Below are 17,305 nucleotides of genomic sequence, written 5' to 3'. Positions count from 1 at the left end.
TGTTTAAAGATTTGCATATATCCATAGCTGTCAAACATTTTTCTTTCTACAGATTCTGTGAAACAACTTGAAACTCAATGGAATGCAGAAAAAAAAAGAGTCAAGAGAGGAGAAGAGAGGATGCCAGGAAGACTTTCAGGATTAACATGTCTGTACTGAATATTTAATTAGCCAGGGATAACAACAGATAATTATGAAATCAGGCAAAGTTTTATTATACATCATTTTATAATTCATGCGGGTGTGCCATAAAATTACAAGCATTTGTACTTTTAAAAAACTAACCGTGTGTTTAATGCAAATGTAATCATGCTAATGTGATTCATATTCTTTAAAGTGCATGTTGGGAGAGTGGGTAATAATGAGAGGGTTTGTAAACAAAATCACTGGGAGATACTAGATGTAGCACTACTAAAGCGTGTCATTTATTAGTAAAGTTTGGAGGAGATAAAAAATGACCTATAATCAGCTCTTTATTTGCCTTTTTTAAGTCTGAGTTATTTTAGAATTGCATTTTTCTTTTGTTGTTCCTTTATCTGTTAGTGCTCCTAGTAGAAGGACTAACCTAGTCAGAGCTCTTCTCCACTTTGCAGAGGTCTTGGATCTGTAAGTCCAGGAGAAGGAGTGATTGAACAGAGTGTGTGAGGACATGTTCATACCATTTCACTTTAATTCAGTTGGATAAGTGGAAGGAGATCATCTCCTCTGAACTGCCTCTGGCAGAAACTCTGGTGACTCCAGGAGGAACCTCAGGCTATGTAGATAAAGTTATGTAACACAGTTATATATTAAGCTATAATAAATGGAAACTGGAAGGTAAATAGCTGTCTACGGTTAATTGTTGTTACATTAAAATCTTAACTCGAGTTGCTAGTGGTTTCTAGGGTACCACAGAGTTCCCAAAATATTTACATAGGATGCCAAATATGATCTTCTGGTGAGTGGCAGCTGGAGAGAATGGGAGATACCCTAAACCTTCTAAAATGGCACAAAACACCTGCATTTAGACCACTGAATCCCACCATGGGTATCTATGTTCAGGTGAATTGAATAGGTTCCCCAATTAAAAACGTTGAATAGAACTAGATGAATTATGATATCTGGTGCACTCCTAGACCTAAATGTTATTGTCTTAATCTCAAATGGAATCCTAATATCAATGCTTGAAGTCATGCATTATGACTGTAATGAGGTCAGCAGCCTGACAGTCTGCATTAGGCAGAGTATTGCCAGCAGTCAAAGGAGGTGTGCTTTTCCCCTGCTCAGTCCTGGTGAGACATGCCTGGAGTGCTGTGTCTAGTGCTGGGCTACCCAGTGCAAGAGAGACATGGACTTACCAGAGCAAGTTCAGCAAAGGGCCACAAGGGTGATTAAAGGCCTGGAACATCTGTCATATGACGAGAGGCTGAGAGAGCTGGGACTATTGGGCCCAGAGAAAGCTGAGAGAGATCATGTCAATAAATACCTGATGGGGGAAATAAAGAAGATGGAGGCAGAGTCTTTGCAGTGTTGACCAGTGAATAGACACAAGGTTATGGGTGCAAACTGAACTACAATAAATTTCTTCTAAATACAAGATTTATTTTTTTTAATATGGTGAAGGTGGTCAAACACTGGAACAGGCTGACCAGAGAAGCCGTGGAATCTCCTTCCTTGGAGATTATAAAACCCAACTGACATGGCTCTGGACAGCCTGCTGTAGGTGACCCTGCTCTGAGCAGGGGGTTGGACTTGATCTCTGGAGCTTCCTTCCTACCTCAGCAGTTTTGTGATTCTGTTATGTTGAGATGTGCAAGAAAGGAAGAGTATTTGAAGGAAGAGCTACTTAGGACACCTTTGCCAGAAAAGTGGAAGTGCTAATATCTGCAAATACAACAACACAGGCAACTAAACTAGAGCTCTTTGATTCATACTCACATGCATCCAATATCCAAAAATACCTACGTTGTCATGAGCATGTAGGTCAGAACATGGCATCTAACTAAAGGTTTTATATATTTTCCTAGATCTTTGCTCTAAAGTATATGGGAGTTATCCAGAATAGATTTTTGAAGGATTTGCTCACTGATAAAGAACTTGATTCATCGTATGACTCCCTGTTCTTGGTATCCAGATCATACAACTATAGTTTCTTTCCTTGATTTTATTTTGAAGCATTCTAACTACTTACCCTCAAAATGGTATCAGAGAATGGTACACACCAGGGTTCTTCCCAAAAGTCAGCAGAAATGAGGCTGCCCTGGATTTGCTGCATTATAATGCACATAGTCCTTCAATATTATCTCAACACTGATGTTCTCAAACACTACTATTCCTCATAAAAACATAACACTATACTTAGTCAAGTAAAGAACCATGCAATTAAGCAGTTTGTGTTCAATAGTAAGCTAAAGTTTCAAAGTAAGTATGGGTAAAGCATATATGGTACCTTCCCTTGATAGTCTCCTCTTATATCATTTATGCCCCAAATTGTTACTGATTACTCCATTATTTAGAAATAACATGTTCTAAATCTAAAGAGTACTGTATTAAATAAAAAGTAGTAAATAAATATCTTAATACCTATGAAGGAAAATGATCCAACAAAATTCATCTGCAGAAAGAAGCTTTAACGTAGTTTCAGTTTTGCGTTGCTAAATCTTTGCTTAAACGCCTTGACTGAGTTGTTCCTGTAGAAATATAATCTTGCAGCAGTGACTCTACTACCTGTATATTTTCAGTTCTTTGTGACGTGGAGCTTAGTTCTGGCAAGTTTTTCTTCACAGAGGAGTACACAGGGCAGACAGTGAGATTTAAGATGGCAGTATAGCTTCTCCCACTTGAAGACTCTCCGTAGACTCTCCTTGGAAATCCTTAAGCTTCAATCCCATTGCATATAAGATTATGTTGTAAATAGCAAAATGAGGGGGAAAAACGTGTAATTTATGGCTGCATTCCCAAATTCAGTTTTAGTTCAAAACATGTAAGTTATACTTGTGAACGGATAACTTATTTTTCAATTTAAGACAGAGACAGTCATTTTGTGAAGAGTGTTTGTATTTTCCCTCTACAATATTGTGATCAAAACTCTAAGGCAAGACCTTCCAGCACTAGGCTTAGAAAGATTTTTAAAAATTTTTATGACTGAGTCATAAACCCTGAAAAATGGATCTTATAATGGAAACGCTGACATAACATTAAGCATAGCAGCAAGAAAAGCAGCACAGTAATTTATTTACATGTTGCTTTTCAATTACTTAGCATGCTATTGTTATCACTTTTATGGCAAGTATTATTTTTCAACAAGTTTCTGATTTGCAATTTTATACTGCAATCTTTACAGTTGGCTGGGGTCTTCTTGCAAATTAATTATACTGTTCAAGGAAATTGCTTAGGCCTAGAAAACTGGCACAATTTATTATTGTTTCCTAAGGGAAAACTTAATATCTTCACTATAGTATGGGCCCAGTCCTATTGTACTTGTGTCTGTAGTGGCAAGCATAATAAGACAAATAATAATGTAATAATAATTCTCAAAAATCATCATCAAACATCTGCTATAGTTAGAAAAGATTGCTGGCCTACTTCTTTTCTGAATTCCAAAGATTTAATATTGGTACAGCTCCAATTTATGTGAATTTATTACTGGTTGTACCACTTAGAAGAGCTAAACCTATCTCTTTTCTAGTGGAATGAACTAAAATCTGAAAGAATACATATAAACCACAGAATTAAAGCTCAAGACTTATGAAGAAGGAGAGGACAAGGACTTTATTCATAACAGAATTATAGAAAGAATATTTATACTATTTTAGGTGTCTGTAAACTTTTAACACAGAAGTACAAGGAGGTATTTCAAGTCTTAATTCATGACCAAAATTATGACTTAGCTGTCACCACAGAGCCTTTGTGGGATATGCTGCACATCTGACACAGCTGTAGAAGAATACAATTTGTTCAGGGAGACAAGCAAGGAAAAAAAGCAGGAATTTTTTTTTTTTATACCAAAGGTGTAAATACTAGTTTAGATGTTACATGAGAATAAACTGATAGAAAATCTGTCACTAATGTTAAAAGGGAAAAAGTAAAGGCAACTGCTATGGCTGGTAATTACTCTAAGCTGCCAAATACATACGATGAGTAAAACCTAGAGAGAAATCTTTTTGAAACCAATAGAAGAATAAGCAAAGTGTCATAACTGGTAGAAAAGGCAATATTTATCTATCAAGAGGCCTGTTGAGAGCAGAGAAAAAGGAAATGGATTGTTTAAGATGATTTTGGAATTAGTTTAAAAGTCTAACATCATCTACCTGGGCTTTTGCAAAGCATTTGACACTGTACTGTGCTACACCCTTGTTTCTGAACTGGACAGTTTCTAAACTGGATAAGGAGTTGGCTGGGTGGTTGCACTCAAAAAGTTCAGTCAATGGCTCAATAACCAAGTAGAAACCAGTGATGAGTGGCATTCCTTGGCGTCGGTACTGGGGCCAGTGCTGTTTAACATGTTTGTCAGGGATCGAATGGGATCGAGTGCATCCTCAGCAAGTTTATCAATGACATCAAGCTGTGTGATGTGGTCAACACACTGGATGGAAGGGCTGCCATCCAGAGGGACCTTGGAAGGCCCGAGAGGTGGGCCTGTGCAAAACTCATGAAGGTCAGTTGCAAGGTCCTGCACTTGGATCAAGACAATCTCAATCACAAAACAAGCTGGGCAGAGAATGGATTGAGAGCAGCTCTGAGGAGAAGGACTTGGAGGTGTTGGTTGATGAGAAGCTCAACATGGTACAGCAATGTGCAGTTGTAACCCAGAAAGCCAACCATATACTGAGCTGCATAGAAACAAGTGTGACCAGCAGGTCAACAAAGGTGAATCTGCCCCTCTACTCTGCTCTTGAGAGACCCAACGTGAAGTACTGTGTCGAGCTCTGTGGCCCTCAACGTAAGAAGGACATGGATCTGTTGGAATAAGTCCAGGAGGGACATGAAGATGATCAGAGGGCTAGCGCACTTCTCCTATGAAGACAGGTTGACATAGTTGGGGTTGTTCAACCTGGAGAAAAGAGTGCTCTGGGGATACCTTATATCAGCGTTCCAGTACCTAAAGGGGACCTATAAGAAAGATGGACTTTTTAGAAGGGTCCATAGTGATAGGACAAGGGGTAATGGTTTTAAATCAGGGCAGATTTAGATTAGATATAAGGAAAAAATTCATCACCATGAGGGTGGTAAGGCACCAGAACAGGCTACCTAGAGAAGCTGTGGATGCCTTTTCCCTGGAAGTGTTAAAGGACAGGCTGGATGGGGCTTTGAGAAACCTTGTCTTTTGGAGGGTGTTGCTGAACATGGCAGTGAGGTTGGAACTAGATGATCTTTCAGGTGTCTTCCAACCCAAACCATTCTATCATTCTCTTTAAACAAAAAGTGGAGACATCCATGAGACAAGCTCAGCTGTACTGGTTGTACTGAAATGAGAAGAAGTTGCTGAAATGAAGGTTAGAATGACAACATTATGATATGATCCTTAAAAACACATTGGATAGAGAATAGCAAAGTAAGAGAAAGGGACTCTAAGAAAACAAAACTCTGAACTGCTAAGGAAAAAAAAGTATGTATGTATATATATATGCAAACAGTACAAGAGATATAGAATTATAGAATCATAGAATCATTTTGGTTGGAAGAGACCCTCAAGATCATCAGGTCAAACCATTAACCTAACACTTCCAAGTCCATCATGAAATAATATCTCTGAGAACCTTGACTTTTAAATACCTAGAGGAATAGTGACTCAACCACTTCCCTGGGCAGCCTGTTCCAATGCCTGACAACCCTTTTCATGAAAAAGTTTTTCCTAATATCCAGTCTAAACCTCCCCTGGTGCAACTTGAGGCCATTTCCTCTTGTCCTATCACTTGCTATCTGGGAGAAGAGACCAACACCCTCTGTGCTACAACCTCCTTTCAGGTAGTTGTAGACAGCTATAAGGTCTCCCCTCAGCCTCCTTTCCTTAAGGTTAAACAGCCCCAGTTCTCTCAGCTGGTGCTGTTTAACGTTGTTGAACCTCATACAATTGGCCTCAGCCCATCAATCCAGATAGTTCAGATCCCTCTGTAGAGCCTTCCTACTGTCAAGCAGATCAACACTCCCACCCAGCTTGGTGTTGTCTGCAAACTTACTGAGGGTGCACTCAATCCCCTCATCCAGATCATCGATAAAGAAACTAAACAGAACTGGAATCAATACTGAGTCCCAGAGAACACCACTTGTGACCAGTCACTGACTGGATTTTAGTCCATTCACTACAACTATTTGGGTCCAGCCACCCAGCCAGCTTTTTATCCAAGGAAGAGTATGCCTGTCCAAGCCATGAGCTGCCAGTTTCTCCAGGAGACTTATATGAGAACTGGTGTCAAAGGCTTGATTAAAGTCTAGGTAAACAACATCCACAGCCTTTCCCTCATCTATTAGATGGGTCACCTTGTCATAGAAAGAGATCAGGTTAGTGAAGCAGGACATGGCTTTCATAAACCCATGTTGACTGGGCCTGATCGATTGGTTGTCCTGTATGTGCTGTGTGATGTCACTCAGGATGATCTGCTCCAGATTATAGCTTTTAAATTAATTAAGTGCAAATTACTCAGTTTCAGATGATGGCTAGGGGAAGCAGCAATAGATAAGCTTGGCTAAATCAAGTTATCTTTGTTGTTCTTAAATGCAATGGAAAAGTTCACAAAATGCTAACATGACTAAAAACTGAGAAGTATTAAAAGAAATGTTTTCATGGGCCTGTAGGCCTTGAGAAAAGAGATGCAACTATGGCGATCTTTCTGAAAAACTCCACTCTGTAGAACATTAACAGTAAGAGGAAGGTATTAGTTTACTACTGAGGAGAGAGGAAGATGGTGTACTAACAAACGTGTTTGCAGCCTTCTTTGTACCACTCTTATTTGGGAAGATAAGCCCACATCCCAAATCCAGCTGTGAACTTGGAGGAACTTAGATTTCTGTGTGCTTCATTGCATTGCATTTCACTTCCATCATAAAGTCAAATCAAACAAGGACTTCTCCAATGAAATGCAAGAAGTACAAAATGTTAAGTTTATTACACAGAATGCTACCCCATAAGTCTCAGGTATCAATGTCACTACTCATTATGTTAATTATTTCAGACTTATGCACTAAAAACTAATACAGAAATCTACTAGTGAAAAAGAAATAGTGGCACACTTTCTATACTCTTGTGTCCATTATATCAAGGCAAAAATATTCTGATTTATAGCACTGAAGGAGTATGAGGGGAACTTTGAATCTTTTTCTTGATTGCTTGGTTTCCTGCCCTCTGATTCATCTTTCCTGATGCGTCATGATGTTACAGCAAATGTCAAAATATCCCTCTTCAGTTTTGAGATCTTACTTTCTCTATACTATTAGTGCTATCTGTCCTATGGTAACATTCAGAAGTTGAAGGAATTGCAGTATAAGTAGACAAGACAGCAAGAAAGTAGACAGAGTGCAAGAAAGGGTTGCAGTATTCCTCTGAAGTTCATATTTTTACTTATACTGCCTATCCACACTAATCATCTACTGCAACTGTGCCAGGGGATGAATAAAGCAAGCACAGAAGAAATAGTCATCTTGACATGCAGGGGAGGGTTTCAGAGACTTACTAGCGCCAATCCATAATTATCTATGCAGAGAGGAGATAGTATATATTACATGCATAAACTTGTAATTGTATTTCACCAGACATTCCCTACCTGATAAGGGCTGTATCTGTATACATCAATATAGGGATGTTAGGAGAAAGCAAACTTTCTACTGTGCCTATATTGTCTTAAAAGAGCAATGACTGTTTCTCCTCGTTGCTCACCTCATTGATATGTATTTTTTTATATGGTGTACTGTTTTTGACTCCAAGGATGCATCCTAGCCTCTGCTTGCTCTATTTATTTGAAGTATTACTCACCTTCTTCAGTGAGATCCTACTTTACATACCTTCATTTTGACAACACAGACATTCCAAGGGGACATCTCTAAGACTTTCTGAGTAGCTAGATTATCTCTCCTAGGCAACCAGAAATGCTTCCAGGAGGGTTTCAGATCCCGATCCAAAGTTCACAGGAATGATCCCTCTCTTCCACTGTCTTTGAAAGATTAAGGATCGGGCCCATGGTTAGTTGATGTGATAAAAAGCTGATCTCCACACAAAAAGGAGCCACGAGGAGGAACAGCAGATAGGGAATGCCAATAACACCCTGACTCAGCTGCTCCCAGGGCATTGTAAGAGGGTGACCAGCCTCCCAAAGGCTCATTCCCACACGGAAAGATCCCAGGGAACAAGGACAGGGAGGAGCCACAATGACCCAACCAGTCCCCACAGGGATGTCCCAGGGAAACCACAGCTCATGGGCCAGGGGACACTTGTCACCATAAGCCAGCAGGAGAGGGTCCCCATCACCTCACAAACGGAGGGGTCACTGCCATCAAGGGTATAGGGTTCAGTATGGGGTGCAGGAGAAGGACATTTTGAGATTGCATGGGATTCACTATATGTTTTACAGACAAAACAAGGGTGGGGAAAGGAAAGGATCAGGGTAGCTTGGGAAGGAACAAGTGGGAAAATAGGGGATAAGTGGATAGAGGAGCTAGTTGTGTGCAAGCAGGGTCTGGTCTACGAGTCTGCTTGGTCATGCTCTGTGCCTCACCAGCACAGTATGTCCTGGCCTCTCACCAAATGACATTTCTAACTGCTTTGCTGAGTGAAGGTCTTTCTGTTGTTTGTGCAGAGGTGTGTTTGGGAGCCTCAACCACAGGCCCTGGGGCTGGGAATGGGAGTTAGAGGGGTCCATGCATCCGTGGTGACAGCAACTGGCTTGAGCCTAGGTGTGATTGTTAGTGAAGATCCTTTTGGAGATGCCAGAGAGTAGTGATGTGGGTTAGAGACCCGGGGGAGAATATGTGTCTCTGAGGCTGAGACCATGGGAGGACCTGGCATCTGGAGGGGTCCAGGCCAACTGCTGGAGGGACTGTGGGATCTGGGGGTTTACTGGGTGACCCCCTTGTGCGTGTATGTGGAAGAGTGTCTGTAACTGCAGTTAAAGTGGGTCTGTAGCCTCAAGGGTTTCTATGCCCATGTGCCAGCAAATGGAGAGAGTGGGATCCAGGGACAGCTACTGGGCAGCTACTGGAGCTGTCCAAATTGTACTTAAATGTATATATATCCCCTTCGAAAGATCTTCATCTTGCTCAGATAGAAAAGGAAGCAGTACAAAGTTATTTGTGCTATTGGTGTTGTTGTGAGTGCTCTGTGTGTCTGTGTTGATCTGTATGGCTGGGTGTGAATATATGTATGTGAGTGGTGTACACGTGCTCCATGGGCATGCATTTGTTGGTAACACAAACTCAGCCTTGTCCCTGGTTGGACCTAGGGGGATGAAGATATCACAGCCCCTCCCCTAGCAGGCTTCTGAATTTATCAGCTCCCTAACATGTATAAATCTAGGATTTAATTAATTAACCCAAACCAAGTGCTGCATATCCAGGTAATGAGCCTCACTTGGTTCTTTATTCACTGAAACAGTCTTAGAGTATACAAACATTTAATGACATATGTAAAATATAGCCATATTAAAATGAAGATTAGCTTTATGTGCCTCTTCTCTCTCTGTTGGTATGTATTTACACAGACTGTAGACTTGAACTACAAACCACATTATTTAAAGAAAGGACTAAGCTATAACTAGATTCTCTAGGGGAATGGTGACTAAGAAGTTTAGCAGCTCAGTTCCTCAATCTACTATAATGTATAGATAAAATCCTGGAGTCACAATCCTTGGTTATTTTTCTGCAATCAATGGCCATTTTCCCAGCACCAGATCTTCTTTTCTTTTTCTTGTCTCTTTTTTATGACTTTATTCTTGAGGGATACTAAGGGAAAACAAATGGTAAGGAGAAAAAGAAAAAAAAAAAAAACCAAACACAACAAACAACAAAACCAACCAAACAACAACAAACACAGAAAAAATAATCTGTGCTGCTCAATTTTTGAATATCTTTTAACAAGTTACTATAAAAAACAGCTTCCCATTGATAACACAAAGGGAAGGAAAAAGAGGCAGTTTAAATTCAGAGTTTTAAAAAATTTAATGACAAGTTTACCATTTAATCTCTCAGCTAAATAAGAATTCAGTTACTTTCATGGGATATGAGTTTTTCTGAAAATTAAGATCCTTCCTTTGTTCCATGGAGGTCCACTGAAAAGGGTCTTACTTGTATTAAAGGATTTTGTCATGGCTTTTAGTGGCTGTGCACATGTAGGAGGAAATACTTGTGTGTAGAAAGACCCACATAAACTTTAGTGAAAATAACACCCTTTCCAAAATAAAACAAAAAAGAACAAGAGAACTGCACTGGAAGATCAATCTCAGGAGCCTGAACAATAGAAACCATAAGAACATACTGGTCCTTGAGTCTACTGTGTACTTGATAGTGAGTCCTCTTTCTTGAATCATGTTTGGAACAGCAACCAGCATGAAGCGTTTAGCTTAGGCAGATCAGCAATCCCACTGCTTTGCTGGCACATGTTTTGGCAGTTACTTTGCTTGTTTGTGTGTAGTTTATCACAAAGAACAATTTCAAATAGGCATTCAGAGTTTGTTTTTAAAATATCTTTTTTCAGCTGTGGATTTCAATCTGGCGATTTTGGGGACCTATGAAGCCCTACCTTTCCCTAAAATTACTTCCTTTCATGATTACTTCCATGACTTATAAGTATCTTAACAGCTTTCAAACCTTTGCCAACGTTGGTACCTATACCTTCCAAATAAGTCAACATTTGTCTGCCATGTAAAATCTAAAACATGCTATTAGGCAATACGAAGTACACAGTGACCAGCTCCATGGGTCATATAGTGCACTGTGATTATTGAATGCTCATAGCAACACAGACCTGAAAACCAACAGAGCATCTAAAAAAATAATCTTAAAACATCTCTAAGAAATTTTGTCTGGACTTGTCCAGTTCTTTTCAGTAAGAACAAAAGTAACCCAACATTATTTCACTTAGAGGTATTTTCTTCCAGTTTGTAGACATAATTTGGTGATTATTACCTTAGAATTTAAGGCTAGATTCCAAAAATATCTTCTTCTTTACTCTGCCTCACAAAAATTAAGGCACTGTTCAATAAGAGTGAGGTTATCAGGATCTAGCCCTGCTGGAGAAAACCTTAGGCAAAAAATGTATTCACAAAAGCCATTCATTAAATGAGTGTGAATAATGAAGAAATTAATAGAAATTGCTGTCTAGTCACAGACGATTCAGTAACGGATTGGATTTGATAAAACTGTTTGCTACAAATAGTTCACACCAGCAATGCATATAATCTCTCCAGCCATATGCATATTTTGGATTAATAGATTTTTCAGACCCATTTTCTCCCTACATCATCCGTTTGTTTTGTTCTGATTGTACAGTGTGCACAAAACTGCTCAGCTTGTGGTCTATAGCCAGCAATTAACACCACTTAACAGCTGTTAAATAGGGTTATCGCCTGTTGTTATCCTCATGTAGCTCAATTCAGGCACTAATTGCTCTCAGTGCGCCACTCATAAACCCACCAAAACACCAGGTATGATCCGCTGAAGATGATCTGATGTGAAATGGGCTTTACTTTCCCCCCCAAGGATCAGTTCGACTGGCTACCAACACCTACTGAAAGTGGAAGTAGACGGAAGCACTGGGAAACATTTTCTCTTGTGAAAATCAGGGGGTCGGTGAGCTCACAGTTGGTCGGGTTTGGTGGATAAGAAGAATTGCAGGTAAAATCACAGACGGCAAGTAGTGCCAGTGTGAATATCACTTCCCTGATTTCAAGCAAGAGAAGGAAATAAAATATGAAGCACAGCATCCCATGTGATCCACACATCATTTCGAAAGGATGGTTAATGTTTTCTCATGCTTTTTTCTGACTACTTTCCTCAAGAAATTTTTAATGCAGATGAAACAGAAATATTTTTCCTATTAAAACTGACAGCTTAAAAACAGCTAGTCACAAAAATAACTTGAATGAAATTAATTACTTATTAAATTAACATAATTAAATCAGGTGGTTGTTTTACATTGTTCACCTATGGAATATTTTTAATGTGCTCCTTTTGGTGAAGTATTATTGACGCACCAGCAATCAATGATGTGAGTATATTGAAAATATATGCACATCTTCTCTTGGCCTGCAGCTACACATAGAAAAGAAATATGCTTCCTAATACAAACGAAATATGCTTTCTAATTAATGGGCAACTTACAAGGACAAAGTAGAAGAGGGTTCCTTTATTCCCTGTATGTAACTCTTTGTAGCACACTGAATGTAGTTCTAGGATAAGTAATGTAAAGTGAGTCACGATATCTTGAATTTAACTCAGATATCCTCTACTGCCCTTGTGCTGTTCATCATTTATGCTGGGTACTTTAGAAACACTCACTGATTTCAGGTTTCCTCTATTTGGGACAGCTACTAGTTTTAGTAATCTAATTAGAAAAGATAACATCTTGTAACTCCTAAAGAGCTGGATAAGAACTCCAAGCTTTCCATACCACTTGATCAGTTTTCTCCATGTACTTGAAGACAAGCACAGGAAAGCGGAATCGTGAAAAATCAGTTATTGCACTGAAAAGAAAACTAAGAATCTCCCTGTGTTTATGTATTAAATCATCCACAATAATAGGTGTATTGCAAGAAACCAATATTTGATTGTCTTTAAAGTGTTGAAGTGGGCTGCTAATCAGCTTTCTATTCAAGACAATTTAAATGTTTTAAGTAAAGATCCAGACCGTAGGGTTGAGGTTTGTTGTTTTTGGTATGAACTAACACTGAAAATAAAACAGAAAATATTTTATGATGTTGATAATTGTTTTTCTTTATTGCCTTTCAGTTAATCTGACATAGCTGTTTGAATGCTGTTTGCATGTGTGTACATGTCGTAGGTTCAAGCATCAGTTTCAGGAGCTATAACCTCTGCGTATAATCCTTATGGCAAAACAAAATGCAACACAAATAGCTTGCAAGTTTGAATTCACAAATATTGAATTAAATTGAAATGCATCTGTTACAGGTCAAATGTACTTCCCTGTACAAATTTGTACTATGACTCCATGCTCATTTATGTTAAAATATTCTGCATCAGCAGAAGATAAATGCAGAAATTTAGCATGAATTCATTGTTTTGACTGTGAAAATGATGTGTCTAAGCATAATGCTTCTGTCTGCAATCTTAGTTCCCAGAAGTTACAAATCTAAGCTGGGTCCTTTTATTCCTGTACAGCAAAAGGAAAGAATTACAGCTTTAGTAACAGCCTGCCTGCTGAGATCTGCATGGCTTTCAACAGCTCATACTAAAAAGAGGGACTGAAATCTTGGTTGTGCCCTATACTATGTGTGTATACATCAGAATAAGGTACATATATGAGATGGTGATTTCCAGGTTGAAACCTCTTGATAAACCTGCCTTGATCATTTGTTTACAGATATTTGCACACTACTTTGAACACTCAAGACAGTGTTACCTGTTAGCACCTACTAGTTTCATCATCAGAAAAATCATCCAAAAAGGAGGATGGGATTTTAAAGTTTTCCCTACACAAGAAGGCTCAGATTTACAACTTTTTGCTCCATGAAGGCTGGGATCAGGTGAGTAGTGTAGTGGCAGCTCCTCAGTGTTCACAGAACACCTCCCTGGTCCAGAAATTTTGCACACCTTCATGGACTCATAATTTGTCATTTGTTTCTTACAGGAAGCTTTAGTTCTTTGCAACCTGCTGTCTCTCCACGTTTCTTCAAACACTGCAGAAATATACTGCAGCAGATACTCTCTCAGAGGTATCAACACAATATTACCTAGTAAGCTGGAAACAGAAACATTCGACCATTTCCAGGTGCTGCTATAGCCGAAATACGCAGAAAAGCTTTCCTGGAGCTGTTATGCATCATGCAAGAATTTCTTGCTTTAGGCAAGTGCCTAATATACCTATAGCTGTTGTTATTACTTATAATCTCAAAGGGAAACAGGCCAATCATTTTCCATTAAATGGACTATCCAAAATCCCATGAAACTTCAAAGAAAAAATCCAGTACTTAACCGAGTTTTAGATAGAATACAAAATTAATATGGGAGAACTGCATGAGAAAAATGAAAGAAAACAAATTATTTGTAATCTCTGGTTTTGTTTTGTTCATCCCCTCCTTTTTCTGAGTGTTTAATACATTTTCAGATGTTTTACAGCATTGTTTGCAATGGGCATCGGCAAGAGAGGACTTTCCAAAACACTGGGCATATTTCACACATCATCAGTCTCTTTCATTAAGATCATTGAAATTCATACAGTTAACAAAATTTTGCATTCAAATGTTATTTTTATGTTTATAATTGGTATTATTAGTCCCTCTTCCCAAGTGCATCAAATTATGTTTCAGGCCAAGTATGACAGTATCAGCATTCAGGACACTAGCAATAATGTGGACTTTCTATTTCTGTTAAAGATGATTTGAAGGTAAAACCAGATGCTGCTTAAATAATTTGACAACTGCAGATTTAGCAAAAGTGGCCAAAGGAAAACTGCAGATGACTTCTGTGAAATGCTATTTTTGTCTATGACAGCTGACTACTGGTGAGAAATAAATGACTGCATAAGAAATAATCTTTTGTATTAGAAAGAACCTTTAAGGTCTGGGAAGCCTCTCGCTTTTGGGTTATTGATAAAATTGGTAAATCAAGATTTTATTATAGACATAATGGAGTTCTACTTTTGAGTAACCACTAAACAGGAAAGATTTTAAAGCACCTTTAATTTTTTTTTTTTTTTCCCAAAAGACCTTAAACAAGTTCAGAACTATTGCGTAGTTCTGAAGAATGGTGTTTCAGTTCAAATAATAAAAAAGGTAGTTAAATCCATGCTACCTGTTAGTGAGGTACATTAAGTTTTCATCAGTGTTCTTAATCTTGTTCTTTTGAAAAACAGAAAGATACAAATCTAAAAATCAACAGTTGAAATATGTCACATAGAACTATGTCTGTCTTGCATTACAGAACCCTCTTTTTGGATACCATATGCAATCTGGACAATTGTGTTGTGACGAATATTGACATTTCAAATGATAGCTAAAGCCACCATAATATTATGGGTTAAAACTTTCACATCTTTTATACCATGAAACAAAACTGAAGGGAATTTCCAGATGGAGGGTACCTGTAAGACATAGCAGTGTACTCCTCTCTGTAACATCTTGGGGGAAGGAGCCCTGGAGAAAATTGTTAAGGCTCATTAATATTCTTTGCTACTGAAGAGCAATGGCTGCTGGCAGTTTTGCAGAAATCCTGTCAGTCACTGACAATGTTCCGGCCTTGAGATGTATAAACCAGTTACTGCTGTCTTATTTCTATAGCAAGCAGGCAGATCTCAGATGGGATGGTAGGGGTATGTTTTCACTTACCTTCGTTTGACAGGTATGATAACCTCAGGAATTTCTGTTGTCTAGTTACCTTTTTTTATTCCTGCACTTCCCTTGCAGTAATTGTGAAACTAGATCACTGGTTTGCTGATCTCTTTAATCCAACAGTTCTTAGAATATTTGTGAGGAATGAGTGCGATAGATTGTAGGAAGTCTTTCTTGTCAGCAGGAAAAGTATTTGGAACCATATACCAAGTTACAGATTTAAAACTTCTGTTTAAACTTTCAAAATGTGCTTTTGACATTGGAGGAAGAGCTGCTTTTCTAAAGAAGGTGAAGTCATTTCTTTAATGGAGAAAAGAGATTATCAGGATAATTCCAACTTCTAAAGCTCTTCACTTTTCTAATTAAAAGACCAAAAAAAAAAAAAAAAAAACTGTGCCAAGAATTTTGGTAACAGCTCTGAAGAATTATCTGAAAGAGAGCTAGCAGAAACACAACAAAAGCTTTTTTGTTGACTAGCTATAGAAACATACTCAGAGAAGCCAATGACAACATATCTAGTCATTGCAGTAGGGAGAGTGTAGGATAATTAGTATTTATTAACTTTCCATTAAGAATTGACATTTCATCCTTTCTTTCTCCAGGCTTGTCTTGTATGCAATCCAGGTCTTTTACCCTAGAACCTAGGAGACACCAGAATGGTGCTGGGGAGGAAGGAAATTCTTTTCCCCATAGAGCACAATTGGAGCATATAATTTATTGACACAAGTTGTTAAGAAAGCCAAAAGTACAAATGAGTTAAAAAAGGAATTGGACCTATGCACGAATAATAGGTCTTTAGCGGCTGCTAAACATGACCCTGAGGATGTAACCTGTGGTTTGGGAAAGTCCCTGAACTGCAGATTATGGAAATTTGGCAGCTGTATGAGGACCAGGATTGCTTTGTCTGAACCTCGTCTTATACTCTCTCTTTCTTACCCTATGACCATATAATAGGGATAAATGTAATTTCTGTGTGACCTGATAGGACAGCTTTCACTCTGCTTCAGATCTTTTTATGCTGGATACAACCTAGTTAGATTAGAACTGCACAACCAGACTCTGAGTTAAAGAATGGCAAAAGTAAAGGAATACAGTAGAGTCAGTATGCTATTTGCAGTTAATACTTGCAAAGCACATCAGTGATGTTTTTCCATCCCTCCATTTAGTTTCTCACGTCCCTTCTGCATTAATTCAGCTGTTAATCTAACACAGACAGAAAGTAATTTTACTTCTCTAATTTTTATTTTCTGGCCAAGAATATGTTAAATGCTGGTATTCAGTTTTGTCCTTTTGAAAAGAAACATAAGACACATCCAGCATAAGAATTCTAAACAGATAATTGGTTCTGGTTTTTTGTTTGTTTGTTTTTGTTTGTCTGTTTGTTTTTGTCCTCTTTAAAATTTGTTTGTTTGTTTGTTGTTCCCCATGCCCCCCACCCCCAGCTAACTGTGATATTTTCCTAACTAATTTTCTTTAAAAAATAGGGAATAAAAATCCTATTTTCAAATTTCATGTGCTGGCATTTATGCTATTTTTCATTTATCATCTGGATAAGCTTTTATTAATTTTCAGGTTGCTATGACGGTTATAAAAATAAGTTAACTATTCAGTGGTAACTTACATACATGGTAGGTATTTAAGATTAAGACTGAAATGCTCCATTCACTGTATTTGCAGAATGGATGCAATGTCTAGCCACTGCCTAAATAATTTATGGAAATGTTGGCACTTCAACAGACTTTGCCAATATTTCAAAGAGCCATTTATTAGTTCTTAAGGAGTGCTCACAAAGTCTAACTTCTGGGTTTAAGTTAGGTTACTTTCCAGTCCTCCTA

This window comes from Streptopelia decaocto (genome assembly GCF_964273445.1).
Source record: "Streptopelia decaocto genome assembly, chromosome: 1".
Classification (NCBI taxonomy): Eukaryota; Metazoa; Chordata; class Aves; order Columbiformes; family Columbidae; genus Streptopelia; species Streptopelia decaocto.
This window is presented reverse-complemented; position numbering follows the sequence as displayed.